Genomic DNA, 19,770 nt, shown 5'->3' on the forward strand with positions numbered 1-19,770 from the left:
TTCTCTTAAACAAAATATTAAAAAACAGATTAATTGGGATTAGAAATGGAAACCGTAATAATCTATGTTGAGGCCTCCCACCCCCCGCAAATATTTCTTACCTTTTGGGTGGTTTTGGTTTTCTGAGTTGGTAATGGAATCCCCACCAGGTAGCACAGGAACAGAAGGAGCAATCCCAACCCACACAGGAAGGTGATGTTGGGATCAGTCTCTAGGCATGTTGAGCCAAAGCTCAGACATGGTTTAGTATCGCCATTCAGAAATGGGAGAACACTCCAGTGTTTGAAGTCCATTGTCTGAATCACAAGACAGCCTAGACTGTGCGCACACGCTGAATATATATCCTCCCCAGGCTTACATCACAGAGCAGGGTCACAAAGAGTTTCTGAGGGTGAGGTAGGTGACAATTGAACAAGGTGTGTCCCCAGCCCCTGCCCCACTCACTAGCTTATGAAATTTATGAAATTTTCTGTTTGTTCCATGTATTATGCATATATTACTTGGGTCCCCCTTTAGTGTTTGAGACCTTGACTTGGGTCTTACTAGTTCCATGCCTTGAATGTCTGCAAGGCTACCTGGAATTTTTGCTTGTCCCCTGATATTTATACTCAGGATCCCATAGGTCCTCAGACACATCTTTCATATGTAATGTGTTTGCCTGGGACACCTGGATGGCTCTGTCAGTTAAGTAACTGCCCTCAGCTCAGGACAATATCTCAGGGTGCTGGGATCAAGCTCCACATCTGGCTCCTTGCTCCACAGGGAGCCTGCTTCCCCCACTCCCTCTGCCTGCAGCTTCTCTGCTTGTGTGCTTTCTGTCAAATAAATAAAACCTTTAAAAGAAAATGTTTGCCTTGTATGAACCGAGAGAGAGACCGTAAAGTTCTTTCACATTTAGTTTTTTACATGTTGCACGGCACATTTCAGTTTTTGTTTTATTCAGCCTTTAGTATCTTCAGTCAATGAGGCTGACACAATTAAAATCAATGTGTTATTCAATAATCCCCTAACTAAAATCAATAGAAAATAAATGTAAGGAATTAAAACTTCAAATGGTCTTGGGGGTATCCCTGTAGCACTTGTATTCCTAACGTTAGTGAAGTTAAACTGCATAAAGTTTTTGGGGACTATCTAACACACACACACTCACACACACACCCTTAGACAAAACAATCCAGTATACTTCATATTGAAGAATAAAGTGTTTTCTCCTTTTATTTCATCCTTTCATAAAATGTTGACCCCAGTTGTACTTACTCAAACTAAATTACTGTGTTCTGTACCTCAATACCCTCATAGGTGTACAAATCCCTTCTCAGTGAGTTGCAGCCCTGTAACAAATGCCATAGACGGGGTGGCTTAAATGACACGCATATACTTTTCATAGTTCTGGAGAATGGGACTTCCAAGATCAAGGCATAGCAGATTCCGTGCCTGTTGAGACCTTCCTCCTGGTTCACAGGCGCATCTTCTCCCTGCAACCTGATGTGGCAGAAAAAGTGGGTGAGAGGTTTCTGGGGTCTCTTTTCTAAGGCTACTAACTCATTCATGAGGGCCCCACCCTCATGACCTAATCACCTCCCAAGAGCAGTGCCATCTTGCAGCAGCGTTATGGCAGGGACATCCCATCTTCAGTGGCAGAGCTGGTGGCACTGCCGTGCGTTGGGCCCAAGGTGGCGCACTTGGCCATGGCGGTGGCCTGGGGCGCCATGTCTGGCATTGCGGTGGACACGCATGTGCACAGAATCGCCAACAGACTCGGGTGGGCCAAGACTGTGACCAAGTCCCTGGAGAAGACCCGTGGGGGCGCTGGAGGCCTTGCTGCCCCGGGAGCTTTGGAGTGAGATCAACAGACTGTGGGTGGGATTTGGCCAGCAGACATGTATGCCCGTCTGCCCGCGTTTCCACGCCTGCCTCAACCGAAGCCTGTGCCCAGCCGCACGGAGCCGCGGCGGGCCGTGAAGTCTGGGCCTGGACGCCATGCACCAGCCGACCCTGAGCCTTTGCTGGGGGAGCCACAGCCTGTTTCTAATAAAACTTGGGAATTGTTTAAAAAAAAAAAAAAATGCGATTAGAGTTTCAACATGTGAATTTGGGGGAGGAGCACATACATACAGTTCCTAAACTCCCCAAAGGCCTGGATAGGTGACAGGCTGCTAAGTAAGCCATTGATCCCCTCCTCTGGTGGCAGGGTGGGTCCCAGGAGGGTCACAGCCTTCCTGCAGAATGTAGTCTGGAAGAGCCTTACCTGATTGCCCTTGTGGGCCATGTATATCCTTTCCTAGGATTGCCTTTCCAGGAAAAGTGGTTGAGATGCTCCACCCTATATTATCATCCCCACATATATGCTTGAAAATCAACTCCCTGTGAGAGTTTTTCAAGGTTCCTTTTTGTCAGATTCAAATAATCCTGGTATTTCCCTCCACACTTGCTCCATCTTTTCTAAACACTTTTATCTTCAGGACAGCTCTCCTCTGAACTGCCTCCTAACTTCTCATGTCGTTCTTAAACTGGGATGCCCTTTATTAGACACCCCTGGCCTAGCATTATGAACTTGGTCATCTGTGAAAGGGTAGGACAGCCTTCCGCCTGGCCCAGCAGAGTCTCCTTTCAGTTCTGCACGAACAGGTCACCTGCCTGGAAGATCAGACCTGCCAAGAGGCACCACGTCTTTCTCAACCTGACATGCATTTTCAGCCATATTTTCATTTTATAAATGGTTACATTGAAAGCCAGAGACACAAACACCTGTTAAGTCCTGGTCTCTGTTCTTAAGGAGCTCATGGAGCTGTTCTAGGGAACAGCAGGGTGAGGGTTACACAGGATACAGGACAGGTATCCTGCCACATTTGTGAATTGGCAGGTAATCTCTGGAACACAGGAACAAAGTAACAGGTACAATGGGTCACAAATGCTCACACACACCGTGCTCCTTAGAAAGGCCACTCTGCGTGTCTAATCTCTGTGATTATCTGGTAGAAATTATTGACTCTCTGAGAAGATAGTCGAAGAACGGCTTTTCTCTTTTAAAAGGGCATATGTGGGTCAGATATCCTTATGTACATTTATGTGCCTTGAGTTAGAACTTTTCTCAGAACCCAGTAGACGTGCTTTCAAAACTTAAGGAAACAAGACCTGAAAGGTATAACTTTAATTTCAGCAAATATTACCTCTACTGAAGTTCAGTAGGGGAGCTTCCCAGCACTTCTCCTCCTACACTAATAGTAAGTGTAAATGATTTGCTACTTTTTCAAGAAGTTTACTGGGAGGCACCTCACAATCACCCTGTGATGTAAGCAGCTCAGGTATTCCTGGGTCTCTATTATGAAAGAACAAAACTGAAGCTCGGAGAGGGTAAGTGCCTCACTCAGCTGTAACCCGTAGAGCAGTGATGATGAAATCCCCAAGTTTCTCAACACCTCTATTTTAAATAATAAGTGATATCCTAAAAAGCCATCTTAGTTTTAAAATTAGAGCAGCTGCATGGCTGAGAGTATCCACATTGTCTATACCATGGTGGCAAGTTTTTTTTTTGTTTGTTTTTGAATGACAATTATGTTTATTTCTTCCAAGAAAAGTATTTTTCCCACATGCCTTCTACCTTTTCACCAAAATACCTTATTGTCATCTCTACCAATTTTAAACGATAATGTCATTTTTTGATGGCTATATGTATTTATTTCTTCTCCCCATGCTACGTAGTCATTTAATAGTTGGCACTCTTACAGCTTCATTATTTAGATTATTAACTGTTTTTTTTTTTTAAAGATTTTATTTATTTATTTGACAGAGAGAGATCACAGTAGACAGAGAGGCAGGCAGAGAGAGAGAGTGGGAAGCAGGCTCCCTGCTGAGCAGAGAGTCCGATGCGGGACTCGATCCCAGGACCCTGAGATCATGACCTGAGCCGAAGGCAGCGGCTTAACCCACTGAGCCACCCAGGTGCCCTAGATTATGAACTGTTGAAATCAAGCCCTGTATCATTTCCTTACTTGACTCGCCTACATTCCCTTGCTGATGAGTCTGTCTTGGCCCTAGACACCCAATCCTTTCCCTGCCATTTGAAGAGGGTTTGCCTGTAATGACAGTTCCTATTTTCCCTCCTTTATCCTGCTTCTAAAGCTTCACCACTATCTCTTCCTAAGGAAGGTACACTTTGAGACCACCCCACTTCACATACCCTCCCTTGAGTGCATGATGTATGTATGTCTGTTAAGAAAAATGCTTCCACATATCTTTGAGTTTCTGGAATTGTTTTTAAATAGAAAATGTGGTCTTAACTGTCCCTAATGCCCCTAGGACTCACAACTATAAAAACATCCTTTAAAGTCTGAGCGAGGTAAGTTCCACCCCCAAAATTTCCAGGTGAGAAGGAGTAATAAATATGGCACAATGAATTTATTTTCAAACCTGGCCTTGTTCTAAAAGAGGCTGAGAAATTGATCCAGATTAAAGGAAACTAAAGATACACAGCAACAGGATGGAGTATTTCATCCAAGACTCAATCCTGTAAAGAGATTTACACACACACACACACATGCAGGACATTACTTAATAAATTGATCAAAATGGAATGTGAGTGGGAAATTAGTTAAAAATTTTATGTCCATATGACAGTTACCGAAGGAGATAACTGTGGTGTCAGAGAATGTTCTTTTTCCTAAGAAATACACAATGAAATATTCATGGAGAAAGTGCGGGATGAATGAAATATATTCTCAAATACTCAAGAATGTATGCACAGTTTTCGTAGGCATATATATGTCTTCCTATATAGAAACAAGGGGAAGGAGGGAGGGCGAGAGAGATTGTAAACATGTCAAAATCATAACAGGTACATCTGGATAAAGGGTATATGGCTTTACCATCTATACCAACATTTCCACAACTTTATTTTCAAATACATTTTAAAAATGAATTTAACCCAACCTTTGATATTAATGACTTTGATTCCAGAAGCTAGTGCCTCCACCATACTCCGAGCCCAGATGTGTGCAATGCCAACTTTAAAACAGCTGTCTCAGGTTCTGTCCTATGCAGGAAACCTGGGATCCTCTCTGCACACTGGAAACATGGTAACATTTCAACAAGGTTTTACAAAATGGGCAAAGAGTGCCCCCATTAAAAGAAATTAGAAATTATATGCAATATAAGCAAACAACAAAGAACAAAAATTCTACATGTTTACGAACACAGAACCCCTAATATCATTTTTCTCTGGTGCCACCAGGTTGCTCTTCTCCTGGGTTTTGCCGTGCCATTGACTTGCCGGCACTTCCTTTGCTCTGCTAGTCAGATTTCCACTCCTCCAACACATCTTCCAAAAATGTATTGACAGCTTTTGTTCTTTATGCTCCCCTTCTTGTCATCCTTAAGCACTTGTTTTTAAACCCTTTACTTGTTTTAACAGCTTTATTGAAATACAGGTCACATACCATACAATCTACCCATTTAATGTGTATAATTCCTTGATTTTCAATAGAGGCATTGGGGAGGGTATGTGCTTTGGTGAGTGCTCTGAAGTGTGTAAACCTGGTGATTCACAGACCTGTACCCCTGGGGATAAAAATATATGTTTATAAAAAATAAAAAATTAAAAAAAAAAGTACAGCCAAAAAAAAAAAAAAAAAAAAAAAACCAAAAACGAAGGCAGAACAGAATTGATGGCCAACAGCCTCTAAAGCCCAATGCCTTTTCGACACCAATGCTGCATACACCTGTTGTGAATAAGTGTGCAGCACAGATGATAAATATCAAAGAAATGTGAGAGCTTTGACGTGGACACAGAGCATATGTCTCAGAGATGGATGGCAAGATGTGTCAAAGGGGCTTTTGGACTTTAATCCCAGTGTATCACACCCGCCCAATGATAATCGTGCAAGTTGGGTGGCGGATATGTGGGACGTTATGTTGTTATATGTGCTCTTGGACATGTTTCTGTAGTAAAAACTTTAAATAAAAAAAGATGTAGTCAAACCATAAAAAAAAAGAGGTTGGGTGCCTCCTAAGGACAGGGAGGAGGGGTCAGAAGGAGACCTGGCAAGGGTGGATCAGTCCATCAAGACTAGAAGTTAACTCTGTCTCAATAAAGACATTTCAGAAAGTATACTTCCTTTGAGATTGGGAAGGAAACCTCTTTCCCTATAACAGGAAGGAAGAGGAAAAATAACAATGGGGAGATTTTGGGGGCGGGATTTGGGTTTGTTTTGTTTTGTTTTGTGAGAGCCTCGGTCACTGCTTTCTTGGTCCTCTGTGAGCTCTGGTCCAGCACATCTGCTGAGCAAGCGAAGATGGTCTATGTTTGAGGGAAGTAAAGGAAATCTGAAATAGATCTGAGGGCCACCTGGGTGTCTCAGTCCGTTAAGAATTTGTCTTCAGTTCAGGTGATGACCCTGGTGTCCTGGGATTGAGGCTCCCCAAGCAGGGAGCCTGCTTCTCCCTCTCCCTCTGCCACTCCCTCTGATTGTGCTCCTGCTCTCTGTCAGATAACGTTTAATATAAGATAAATTACATCTGAGTACACTGAGGAGAGAATGTACTAAGGAAATAGTGACCTAACTCCATTTATTTTGTTCAAGCTAGTAAGTCTTGGATAAGTATTGGTGGAGTGAATGAATGATTTCCAGGTAGTGCTGGGGCTGAATTTCATGTGGCATCAGTAGACTCAGGTGTGAGTAGACTCAGTTTTGACATGGGAGATTTAATGCAACAATAATCTTTTACATACAGAAAGGCATTTCTAAAAGAGGCAGAGAGACAAGATTTTGCCAGGCAGGAAGGACTGAACGGGATTAGATGGGGTCATCCACCTGTACTGGAGCCTGTTTTGTTTTGTTTTGTTTTTTGAATTGAAGAGGGGCTGATGCAAGATCACATTAGTGTCAGGTGTAGCGCTCTATGCGGTGCTGTGCTCACCACAACTGCAGCTACCACATGTCATGAGATAACGCTGTTCCAGTGCCATGGACTCTATTTCCTAAGCTGCACTGGTGCTTTTCATATGTTGGTTTCCCAACAAGCCATCAGTTCTTCCTTGGAGAGTGAGGGAAGGAAGAAGAAGGCCTTGCTGGAGAGGCAAGAAGTGGAAAGTGGATGATGTGGAGTAGCAAAATGCACAGGGACATATAAGCTAGAAGGACGGGGCATGAGGCAAAAGGACAGAATGTCAGACTATCGTATTTCTGATGGCAGAAGTATTTCCCGTAATAAGCTCTACAGGGTGGCACGTAGTGCCCTGGATTTGCCATAATGGACTCTAAAATGAGATGATGTAGGACCCGTCAGGCTGGGTTACTGGCTGGTCTGTCCGCATAGATGTTCGAGTCTCCTGTACCCCCTCCTCACCTCTTCAGGGTTCTTGCCCGGGTCTCCTTTCCACCTAATGTCCCCCTCAGGGCCTCCACAGCATCAAGTCTGCATTCTTTCTGTGGCCCCAACAATCAGATAATGTAGGTTCAATGATAACCTGGACCAGAAGCTACAAGTATGGTAGCAAGAGAGGTCATGGACATCTGGTTTTTTGTTTTAGCACTGAGCAGTCCTGAGACTGTCCAGAAGACTACCTCAGGTGTTCTCTAGCACACTCACCCCATTTTGAGTCGCAATCTGAGGTGGAGTTGCCTTCCCTCTAGAGCCTAATTTAAGTGTGGGAATGTGTGCCGTCATGGCCCCCCTCCCCCCAAAAAAACATCCCATGGAGTTCCATGGTAAGCCCCCAAACATCTGTATGCTGGTACACAGTCTAGAACTCACCTCTTGTTCATAAGTTGCATGTCTTCTGATTATTATTAATTTTTCCCCAAATATGTAATGATGTCAATCTGTAAAAATGAATTGCTTCACTTTTGAGGTAATCCAGTGTGTAAGTTTGGTGAATACGATGTCTTTATTATTGACATTATTTTTGTGGAAAAAAGTTTAGTGTGCACTTTGGAATGTCCTGCGTCTCTTCCCTTTGAAATTTCATCTGGTCCCAATTACCATCTGCTCCTAATTTGATTCAGTGGCAGAGAACGAGCCGAGCTTCTGTACTCAAGCTGAAGCAGACACATTTCATTAGGCCTCATTCTGGTGGTGTTCTTTATGTATCGGCTAAAGTTTATAGGGAACTTTATATATTCGCAGCAACTTTATGAAGTCCTGTTAAAAGACAGAGACCTGCCTCTACATAATGTACTTTTGACCTCTTAGTGAGCTGTCAAAGTCACTCAGAGCTGTTATGTGTTTTTAGCTAGTTAAGTAAATAAGCAGCCATGTCTGCCACAGCTCTTATTTTGTTTTTTTCTTTCCACATCAGAATCATTATCATACAGCAGCTGAATTGATGCATTTGGAATATTTTGGGCCCTCCATGGGTCCCTTTGAAGTCCCTGTTCAGTTAAGTTCATCTAATATGTAAGGATAGTTACTATGTGCCCAGCAGATCTAAGCATTGGCGGAGAGCAGTGAATGTGATTGACAGAGCCCTGGGCTTCCTGAGTTTCCAGGCTTTGGGGAAAGACAGGCATTGACTATGAAGACCTACACAACAAACCAGTCTTCAGACTTTAGAAGAGTTGTGTTTTCACTGCTTGCCACTATGCAGTACCCACAGTGTCCCTGAGTCCTGGTCCAAACAGAACTGGTTGTGATCTGCCCAGGTGGTGTCTGCCACAGGCATTGAGATGTGCCATGTGGGTGCTCCCCAGGTCATGTCTGTTCAAAGCCTTCTTTTTCCATCCAGACAAGAAACCATCCATTCATTTAATGCAACCATGGTTGGCAACCACGGCCTATAGGCCCAAACTGGCCTGCTGCCTGTTTGTTTGTTTTTTTTTTAAGATTTTTTTAAAATTATTTTTTATTTATTTTCAGCATAACAGTATTCATTATTTTTGCACCACACCCAGTGCTCCATGCAGTCCGTGCCCTCTCTAATACCCACCACCTGGTTCCCCCAACCTCCCACCCCCCTGCCCCTTCAAAACCCTCAGAGTGTTTTTCAGAGTCCATAGTCTCTCATGGTTCACCTTCCCTTCCAATTTCCCCAAACTCCCTTCTCCTCTCTATGTTTTTGCGTGGTCCACAGACTAAGAATGGTTTTACAATTTTAAGTAGTTAAAGACAAGTCAAAAGAAGAATATTTAATGCACAAGAAAGTGATATAAAGGTTAAATTTCGATATCCATAAATGAAGTTATATTAGAATAAAGTCATGTTTATTCATTTACATATTGTCTATGTCTGCTTTCTTGCTATGTGGCAGAGTTGAGTAGTTACAAGGGAAACTGTGATGACCCACAGCACCAAAAATATTCTCTGTCTGGCCCTATACAGGGAAGGTTGCTGACCCCTGATCAAAGGGGCCATGTTATGTCTTTTCTGATTTTTCTCACCTGTCTAGTCAGTGTATAAGGCAGACCATGATATATGCCAGCCCCTTATCTATCCTTCTAGTTCTGAATTTCTCCTCCAACAACTACATGACAACCTCACCTTACAAAAACTCCCTAACTCATCTTTCTAAATAGGGAAGAGAGATGATTGACCCCCGTGCATCTGCACTTAGGGTGTTTCAATTTTAAGGAAAAAACCTGCATCCTTCTAAGTAGGTTTTCCATGCCACTCTTTTGAATAGGCTGACTCCATAGTATAGTTTAATAAGACATTTGGCTTTTAATTTTCAGAAGTCATCGGGGGTTATGTTACATTATTTTAAATACATTTGGCTACCTGGTTTCTTTTCTTTTTTTTTTTTTTTATAATTTTTTACTTTTTATAAACATATATTTTTATCCCCAGGGGTACAGGTCTGTGAATCACCAGGTTTACACACTTCACAGCACTCACCAAAGCACATACCCTCCCCAATGTCCATAATCCCACCCCCTTCTCCCAAACCCCCTCCACCCAGCAATCCTCAGTTTGTTTTGTGAGATTAAGAGTCACTTATGGTTTGTCTCCCTCCCAATCCCATTTTCTTTCATTTATTCTTCTCGTACCCACTTAAGCCCCCATGTTGCATCACCACTTCCTCATATCAGGGAGATCATATGATAGTTGTCTTTCTCCGCTGGACTTATTTCGCTAAGCATGATACGCTCTAGTTCCATCCATGTTGTCGCAAATGGCAAGATTTCATTTCTTTTGATGGCTGCATAGTATTCCATTGTGTATATATACCACATCTTCTTGATCCATTCATCTGTTGATGGACATCTAGGTTCTTTCCATAGTTTGGCTATTGTGGACATTGCTGCTATAAACATTCGGGTGCACGTGCCCCTTTGGATCACTACGTTTGTATCTTTAGGGTAAATACCCAATAGTGCAATTGCTGGGTAATAGGGCAGTTCTATTTTCAACATTTTGAGGAACCTCCATGCTGTTTTCCAGAGAGGTTGCACCAGCTTGCATTCCCACCAACAGTGTAGGAGGGTTCCCCTTTCTCCGCATCCTCGCCAGCATCTGTCATTTCCTGACTTGTTGATTTTAGCCATTCTGACTGGTGTGAGGTGATATCGCATTGTGGTTTTGATTTGTATTTCCCTGATGCCAAGTGATATGGAGCACTTTTTTATGTGTCTGTTGGCCATCTGGATGTCTTCTTTGCAGAAATGTCTGTTCATGTCCTCTGCCCATTTCTTGATTGGATTATTTGTTCTTTGGGTGTTGAGTTTGCTAAGTTCTTTATAGATTCTGGACACTAGTCCTTTATCTGTTATGTCGTTTGCAAATATCTTCTCCCATTCTGTCAGTTGTCTTTTGATTTTGTTAACTGTTTCCTTTGCTGTGCAAAAGCTTTTGATCTTGATGAAATCCCAATAGTTCATTTTTGCCCTTGCTTCCCTTGCCTTTGGCAATGTTCCTAGGAAGATGTTGCTGCGGCTGAGGTCGAAGAGGTTGCTGCCTGTGTTCTCCTCAAGGATTTTGATGGATTCCTTTCGCACATTGAGGTCCTTCATCCATTTTGAGTCTATTTTTGTGTGTGGTGTAAGGAAATGGTCCAATTTCATTTTTCTGCATGTGGCTGTCCAATTTTCCCAGCACCATTTATTGAAGAGACTGTCTTTTTTCCATTGGACATTCTTTCCTGCTTTGTCAAAGATGAGTTGACCATAGAGTTGAGGGTCTATTTCTGGGCTCTCTATTCTGTTCCATTGATCTATGGGTCTGTTTTTGTGCCAGAACCATGCTGTCTTGATGATGACAGCTTTGTAATAGAGCTTGAAGTCCGGAATTGTGATGCCACCAACGTTGGCTTTCTTTTTTAATATCCCTTTGGCTATTCGAGGTATTTTCTGGTTCCATATAAATTTTAGGATTATTTGTTCCATTTCTTTGAAAAAGATGGATGGTACTTTGATAGGAATTGCATTAAATGTGTAGATTGCTTTAGGTAGCATAGACATTTTCACAATATTTATTCTTCCAATCCAGGAACATGGAACATTTTTCCATTTCTTTGTGTATTCCTCAATTTCTTTCATGAGAACTTTATAGTTTTCTGAGTATAGATTCTGTGTCTCTTTGGTTAGGTTTATTCCTAGGTATCTTATGGTTTTGGGTGCAATTGTAAATGGGATTGACTCCTTAATTTCCCTTTCTTCTGTCTTGCTGTTGGTGTAGAGAAATGCAACTGATTTCTGTGCATTGATTTTATATCCTGACACTTTACTGAATTCCTGTATAAGTTCTAGCAGTTTTGGAGTGGAGTCTTTTGGGTTTTCCACATATAGTATCATATCATCTGCGAAGAGTGATAATTTGACTTCTTCTTTGCCGATTTGGATGCCTTTAATTTCCTTTTGTTGTCTGATTGCTGAGGCTAGGACCTCTAGTACTATGTTGAATAGCAGTGGTGATAATGGACATCCCTGCCGTGTTCCTGACCTTAGCAGAAAAGCTTTCAGTTTTTCTCCATTGAGAATGATATTTGCGGTGGGTTTTTCATAGATGGCTTTGATGATATTGAGGTATGTGCCCTCTATCCCTACACTTTGAAGAGTTTTGATCAGGAAGGGATGCTGTACTTTGTCAAATGCTTTTTCAGCATCTATTGAGAGTATCATATGGTTCTTGTTCTTTCTTTTATTGATGTGTTGTATCACATTGACTGATTTGCGGATGTTGAACCAAACTTGCAGCCCTGGAATAAATCCCACTTGGTCGTGGTGAATAATCTTTTTAATGTACTGTTGAATCCTATTGGCTAGTATTTTGTTGAGTATTTACGCATCTGTATTCATCAAGGATATTGGTCTATAGCTCTCTTTTTTGGTGGGATCCTTGTCTGGTTTTGGGATCCAGGTGATGCTGGCCTCATAAAATGAGTTTGGAAGTTTTCCTTCCATTACTATTTTTTGGAACAGTTTTAGGAGAATAGGAAATAGTTCTTCTTTAAATGTTTGGTAGAATTCCCGCGGGAAGCCGTCTGGCCCTGGGCTTTTATTTGTTTGGAGATTTTTAATGACTGTTTCAATCTCATTACTGGTTATGGGTCTGTTCAGGCTTTCTATTTCTTCCTGGTTCAGTTGTGGTAGTTTATATGTTTCTAGGAATGCATCCATTTCTTCCAGATTGTCAAATTTATTGCTGTAAAGTTGCTCATAGTATGTTCTTATAATAGTTTGTATTTCTTTGGTGTTAGTTGTGATCTCTCCTCTTTCATTCATGATTTTATTTATTTGGGTCCTTTCTCTTTTCTTTTTGATAAGTCGGGCCAGGGGTTTATCAATTTTATTAATTCTTTCAAAGAACCAGATCCTACTTTCATTGATTTGTTCTATTGTTTTTTTGGTTTCTATTTCATTGATTTCCGCTCTGATCTTTATGATTTCTCTTCTCCTGCTGGGCTTAGGGTTTCTTTCTTGTTGTTTCTCCAGCTCCTTTAGGTGTAGGGTTAGGTTGTGTACCTGAGACCTTTCTTGTTTCTTGAGAAAGGCTTGTACCACTATATATTTTCCTCTCAGGACTGCCTTTGTTGTGTCCCACAGATTTTGAACCATTGTATTTTCATTATCATTTGTTTCCATGATTTTTTTCAATTCTTCTTTAATTTCCCGGTTGACCCATTCATTCTTTAGAAGGATGCTGTTTAGTCTCCATGTATTTTGGTTCTTTTCAAACTTCCTTTTGTGGTTGAGTTCTAGCTTTAGAGCATTGTGGTCTGAAAATATGCAGGGAACGATCCCAATCTTTTGATACCGGTTGAGTCCTGATATAGGACCGAGGATGTGATCCATTCTGGAGAATGTTCCATGTGCACTAGAAAATAATGTGTATTCTGTTGCTTTGGGATGAAATGTTCTGAATATATCTGTGATGTCCATCTGGTCCAGTGTGTCGTTTAAGGCCTTTATTTCCTTGCTGATCTTTTGCTTGGATGATCTCTCCATTTCAGTGAGGGGAGTGTTAAAGTCCCCTAGTATTTTTGTATTATTGTTGATGTGTTTCTTTGATTTTGTTATTAATTGCTTTATATAGTTGGCTGCTCCCACGTTGGGGGCATAGATATTTAAAATTGTTAGATGTTCTTGTTGGACAGACCCTTTGAGTATGATATAGTGTCCTACCTCATCTCTTATTATAGTCTTTGGCTTAAAATCTAATTGATCTGATATTAGGATTGCCACTCCTGCTTTCTTCTGATGTCCATTAGCATGGTAAATTCTTTTCCACCCCCTCACTTTAAATCTGGAGGTGTCTTCGTGCTTAAAATGTGTTTCTTGGAGGCAACATATAGATGGGTTTTGTTTTTTATCCATTCTGATACCCTGTGTCTTTTGACAGGGGCATTTAGCCCATTAACGTTCAGGGTAACTATTGCGAGATATGAATTTAGGGCCATTGTATTGCCTGTAAGGTGGCTGTTACTGTATATGGTCTCTGTTCCTTTCTGATCTACCACTTGTAGGCTCTCTCTTTGCTTAGAGGACCCCTTTCAAGATTTCCTGTAGAGCTGGTTTGGTGTTTGCAAATTCTTTCAGTTGTTGTTTGTCCTGGAAGCTTTTAATCTCTCCTATTTTCAATGATAGCCTAGCTGGATATAGTATTCTGGGCTGCATGTTTTTCTCATTTAGTGCTCTGAAAATATCATGCCAGCTCTTTCTGGCCTGCCAGGTCTCTGTGGATAAGTCAGCTGCCAATCTAATATGTTTACCATTGTATGTTACAGACTTCTTTTCCCGGGCTGCTTTCAGGATTTTCTCTTTGTCACTGAGACTTGTAAATTTTACTATTAGGTGACAGGGTGTGGGCCTATTCTTATTGATTTTGAGGGGCATTCTCTGAACCTCCTGAATTTTGATGCTCGTTCCCTTTGCCATATTGGGGAAATTCTCCCCAATAATTCTCTCTCGTATACCTTCTGCTCCCCTCTCTCTTTCTTCTTCTTCTGGAATCCCAATTATTCTAATGTTGTTTCATCTTATGGTGTCACTTATCTCTCGAATTCTCCCCTCGTGGTCTAGTAGCTGTTTGTCCCTCTTTTGCTCAGCTTCTTTATTCTCTGTCATTTTTTTCTTCTATATCACTAATTCTTTCTTATGCCTCATTTATCCTAGCAGTGAGAGCCTCCATTTTTGATTGCACCTCATTAATAGCTTTTTTGATTTCAACTTGGTTAGACTTTAGTTCTTTTATTTCTCCAGAAAAGGCTTTTATATCTCTCAAGAGGGTTTCTCTAATATCTTCCATGCCTTTTTCGAGCCCGGCTAGAACCTTGAGAATTGTCATTCTGAACTCTAGATCTGACATATTAACAATGTCTGTATTGATTAGGTTCCTAGCCTTCGGTACTGCCTCTTGTTCTTTTTTTTGTGTTGAATTTTTCCGTCTTGTCATTTTGTCCAGATAAGAGTATATGAAGGGGCAAGTAAAATACTAAAAGGGTGGCAACAACCCCAGGAAAATATGCTTTAACCAAATTAGAAGAGATCCAAAATCGTGAGGGGGGAGAAAGGGGATAAAAAGAGGTTCAAAAAGGAAGAAAGAAAAAAAAAAAGAAAAAAGAGAAAAAAAAAAGAAAAGAATTTTAAAAAAAGAAAACACCTATGAAAAATATAAAAAAGAAAAAATATATATATTAGATAAACTAGTAAAAAATCATTAAAAAAGAAAAAGGTAACAGTTAAAAAAAAAATTTACCCGAAGGCGAGAAAAAAAAAAAAATGAAAAAGAAAAAAAGTAAATTAACTGCAAGACTAAAAAAAATCACAGGGAAAAAGCCATGAGTTCCTTGCTTTGCTTTCTCCTCTTCTAGAATTCTGCTGCTCTCGTTGGTATTGAAACCGCATTCCTTGGTAGGTGAACTTGGTCTCGGCTGGATTTCTTGTTGATCTTCTGGGGGAGGGGCCTGTTGTAGTGATTCTCAAGTGTCTTTGCCCCAGGCGGAATTACACCGCCCTTACCCGGGGTCGGGGTGAGTGATCCGCTCGGGTTTGCTTTCAGGAGCTTTTGTTCCCTGAGCGCTTTCTGTAGAGTTCCGGAGGACGGGAATACAAATGGCGGCCTCCTGGTCTCCGGCCTGGAGGAGCCGAGAGCCCAGGGCCGCACTCCTCAGTGCGCCCTCAGAGAACAGCGCCAGTTACTCCCGTCTGCCTGACCTCTGGCCGCAGTCCGAGCTCACCGAGGCTGTGACCGGTTCAAGGTAACACTGAGCTGCGAGCTTACTGTTGGCTCTGTCTCTGTAGCCGGCTTTCCTGTTCCAATACCCGCGAGCTCTGCGACACTCAGACACCCCCAATCCTTCTGTGACCCTGCAGGACCTGAGGCCACGCTGACCCCGTGTGGGCTTTGCCCCGTGTAGCCTCTGGAGCGATGTCCCTCAGCGGAACAGACTTTTAAAAGTCCTGATTTTGTGCGCAGTTGCTCCGCCGCTTGCCATGAGCCGGCCCCTCCCCCCGGGGTCTATCTTCCCGTCGCTTTGGATTCACTTCTCCGCCGGTCCTACCTTTCAGAAAGTGGTTGTTTTTCTGTTTCCAGAATTGCTGTTCTTCTTCTCTTCGATCTGCCGATGGATTTTCAGGTGTTTACAATCTTTAGATAAGCTATCTAGCTGATCTCCGGCTAGCTGAAGTAGTCTCAGCCTGCTACTTTTCCGCCATCTTGACTAATCCAGTCCAGCTACCTGGTTTCTTTAATAATCATTCTCTTCTAAAACGTCTAAGAATTTCTGTAATCGGGAATTTCTGAAGAGGTGGTATATTCTCCATATGACAGAGTCTGACCAGTAGAGTTCGCTCTAATAAGCACTTATTTAGTTATCTAGTTATAATGTAATGAAAGTGCCCAAGATATAACAGTCATAACTGATCTTTGGGAGTGGATTATATTATTTAGAATAAATTTCTTTATTTTTCATATTTATCTCCATAAAATAAGCATGACTGATTAGAACAATCTACTATTGTCCATTGTAATATTTCCCTCACACAAGTAATCATGGTAATATTTTTCTTATATCATCACCTCACATGCCATTAAAATGCTTATTTTAAAATATAATGAAAATTTCATTTGATTCTCTTAATCCTAGATAATATTTCAGCAATTTAAATGCATTTAGAACATTTGTATTCACTTCTTATTTCTCACAAATAATGTTTGATCGTGAAGTAATACAGTTCAGGGCTAAGAAAAAATTATTATATTTAGCCTAATTCTTTGAGGACTATCCAAATGCTTTCACTACATTTCAAAGACACTTTTCCAATTGTTAATACTGAATGCAATTTGTGTATTTATTTAAATAATATGTGCAAGCAACAGACATCTAATGTCTGGCTTATGAGGAAAAGAAAAAAATAAGCTGTAAAATTCTTCTTGGAAAGATGAAAGAAGGTTACAGGTCTTGATAACTTTTGGAGCATAGACATTTAGCAGAGGCCTGCAAAACTGAAACAGAAGCCCTACCGCAAATATGACTCATTCCTGAAAAAACTGACATGATAGGTCTAATTTCTGACAAGTATCTTAAAGAACTGATAATCCATGCTAAAAGGCAGAGCTTTTTTTTGCTCTGTGCTTCTGCCAGGTAGTTTCTGAGACTAAAATGTGTAGTGAAAGCAACAGTCCGGCCTTGCTCTGTGGGACACACAACCTCTTCTCCATGGAGCAGATTGATGTTGACACGTCACAGAGATGGAAATTGAAACCCAAGCATTTAATGTGCTTCCCCCAAAACCTGTGGTTAATCAGTATCTGAACCTGGATCTCAGGAATCTTCTTTTGCGAAGCCTGGGATCAGACCAAGAGGATACACGGCACAGTGCTTTTGACATCTTGACCAGAACCACAAAGTACTGGAAAGTCCTCAGGAATGGATGCTCCCTACTGATTTCCAAACCTTAGGTATGTCCTTTTAGGTAAGTGTTAGGAAAAATATGATGCCTCTAAAAGAAGTTTCCAAGCCACAAAACCTACGTAGAACTGAGACAGTGTTTGACCTTGTGCCCACCTAATTTGTGAAACATTGTTGTTGCCTATGTTTTTATGATGCAGCTTTAAAGAAGATGTCTCCTTTGGCCCTCACATCTCTGAGGAACTTCCAGATATGAGTTCTCTATTATAGAATAAGAGGCAGAAACATCAAAAGGTTAACTGATTTCTTGAGATATTAGTAATTGTACCAAATAAGTGAAAGCACTGCCCAATTGCAGTATTCAACATCTGTTTGACTTTTCTTAATATGCTTGAGTGTTATTTTTGTAGAGCAACATAGTAAATCTACAATTAATTTCAGGTGACTGTAAGTTGATACCTCAGACGTTCATTGAGCAACCGCTCTATTTCAGACCCATGGTAAGCACCAGTGTGCTTATGAATTATGAGTTACTCACAATCTCTGTTTCCAAAAGCTTATAATCTAGTGAAGGAAACAAGTTTCCAAGTAAATCAATTCAATATTATACAGGAAAAGCCAACTGAGAAGGATGGGTTTTATGGGAGAGATATTTAGTTAACTTGGTTCAGATAAAAATGCTCGAGGAAGGAAAAGCTAAGTTCCAGTAAGAATAAACTTTATTCAGGGAATAATAGCTTGATAAAACCTGTGAAGTATGGAAGTACATAATGTATACATTCTATAGTATACGGCAAAATATGGGGAGAGAAAGATGAGGCTGAAGAGTGAGGTTAGGTCTCGGCCACAGAAGGATTATTCTCTGCCTCACTAAGAAACTGGATTCTAGAGATATCAGGAGAAGAATTACAGTAGTGATATCTCCACCTGAACTAGATTTCTTAAACTATGTTGTAGAGAGAGAGGCTCCAAAGGGGGCAAGCCTAGAGGTAGGGAGACAAGGTGGGAGGCTGTTGCATAGCCCAGACAAGAGGTGGATAAAATCTGATTTAGGACAGTGATAGCAAGGATGGAGAGGAAAAGAACAAGCTAGAAGAAATACTTTGAAAGGGATCCTGGAGTACAGTGATTAGATCTGACACTGTGTACAGTGATTAGATCTGAGGAAGAGAGGAGGTCTGGGCATACTTTGGGATGCCTCATTAGCCAGTGGACCCAAAATAGTAACAGAGGAAGAGGAGAAGGCTTGAGGATGTGTGGGTACAAAAGATAAAAGAAATTGTCATAGAACTACATCCATTGCAGCCAATATTCCTACTTTGAAATGTTTCTTTCCTGTCTTCATTCTTCATGTATTGTATGCGTAATTAAGTTCCTACTACATTTAAAATAATGTATTTTGCTTTGTTTTGGAGAAAAGCATCATTTCTTACAGAAAGCATTATTTCATAATATTAAAATTATTTTTAAACACACTTTTCAATAACTGCATAAGTACAGTTACTGAATAACTAATAACCACATATGATGGATTTAACATAATTTTTTTCGCACTGGGCACCTAGGAGATCAAACAGTCCCTGGAGGTTGACGAGAACTCCTTGCAACAGTGGTCTCTATAAACTACACACCACAAATGGAGAAATCCTACCCAACAATTTGGCTAGACTGAGGTTCTTTGAAAGTGTTCTAAAAGGAAGGAGATCAATATTTCTTAGAAACAGGTAGGCAGTTCACAGGAGTCAATCAAATACATATTAAGATAATAATATCAAATAGTCTTCCTCTTGTTTTATTTAAAAGAACTGACTTTGTCATTTGTGCTAACAGAGTAAAAACATCGTGTTCTGGTTAGAACGTGGCCTTGGATAGAGATATATAGTCAAGAGCAGAAACAGATTTGGCATTAACCTTTTTCCTTTTCAGGGGAATAAAGTCTGCAGATTAAAACAAAAACAAAAACAAGACAAAAAAATTTCATTTCCCTGAAGCTGAACTTGGACAAATCCACAATGTCAATCACATGGGTAAAATGTAGGCCAGGCTGCCTCATGTTTTTCAAAATCAACAACAAATGAAATATAAGATGCGAATATGACTGAGTATTTATAATTCTCACTTCTCGGTTGGCATAGTCAGGGATTATTAAATATGCAGACAATATTTCCATTATTTGGGGGGTTCCTCTCTCTCTCTCTCTCTCTTTTTTCCCATCTTCTCAACAGGGAATTTCAGTGCACATTTTTGCCCTTTGCCTTCATCTCTTGGTAGCTCATGAAAAATGATACGTAGGTGGTTTATAGTCAATGCCAGAATCAACACTCTTTCTGTTCTGAAAAGTTGAGAATTTGAAAGCGTTTTTCCCTCTCATAAGGATTTACTCAAGTATTTATATATCCTGTAATAGTTGGCATCAGTGATCTTATTCCTTCATATTTTTGGACACTTTTATTTAGAATAACATGCTTCACAACCAAAGAAACAAACTA

At 40.8% G+C, this 19,770-nt stretch overlaps 1 pseudogene; it reads left to right on the forward strand.

The window, feature by feature from the left end:
- The first annotated feature begins 133 nt into the window (after positions 1 to 133).
- On the forward strand, positions 134 to 2,037 carry LOC131834665 (endonuclease III-like protein 1; annotated as a pseudogene).
- The last annotated feature ends 17,733 nt before the right edge of the window (positions 2,038 to 19,770 follow it).

This window comes from Mustela lutreola, chromosome 6 (assembly GCF_030435805.1).
Source record: "Mustela lutreola isolate mMusLut2 chromosome 6, mMusLut2.pri, whole genome shotgun sequence".
NCBI lineage: Eukaryota > Metazoa > Chordata > Mammalia > Carnivora > Mustelidae > Mustela > Mustela lutreola.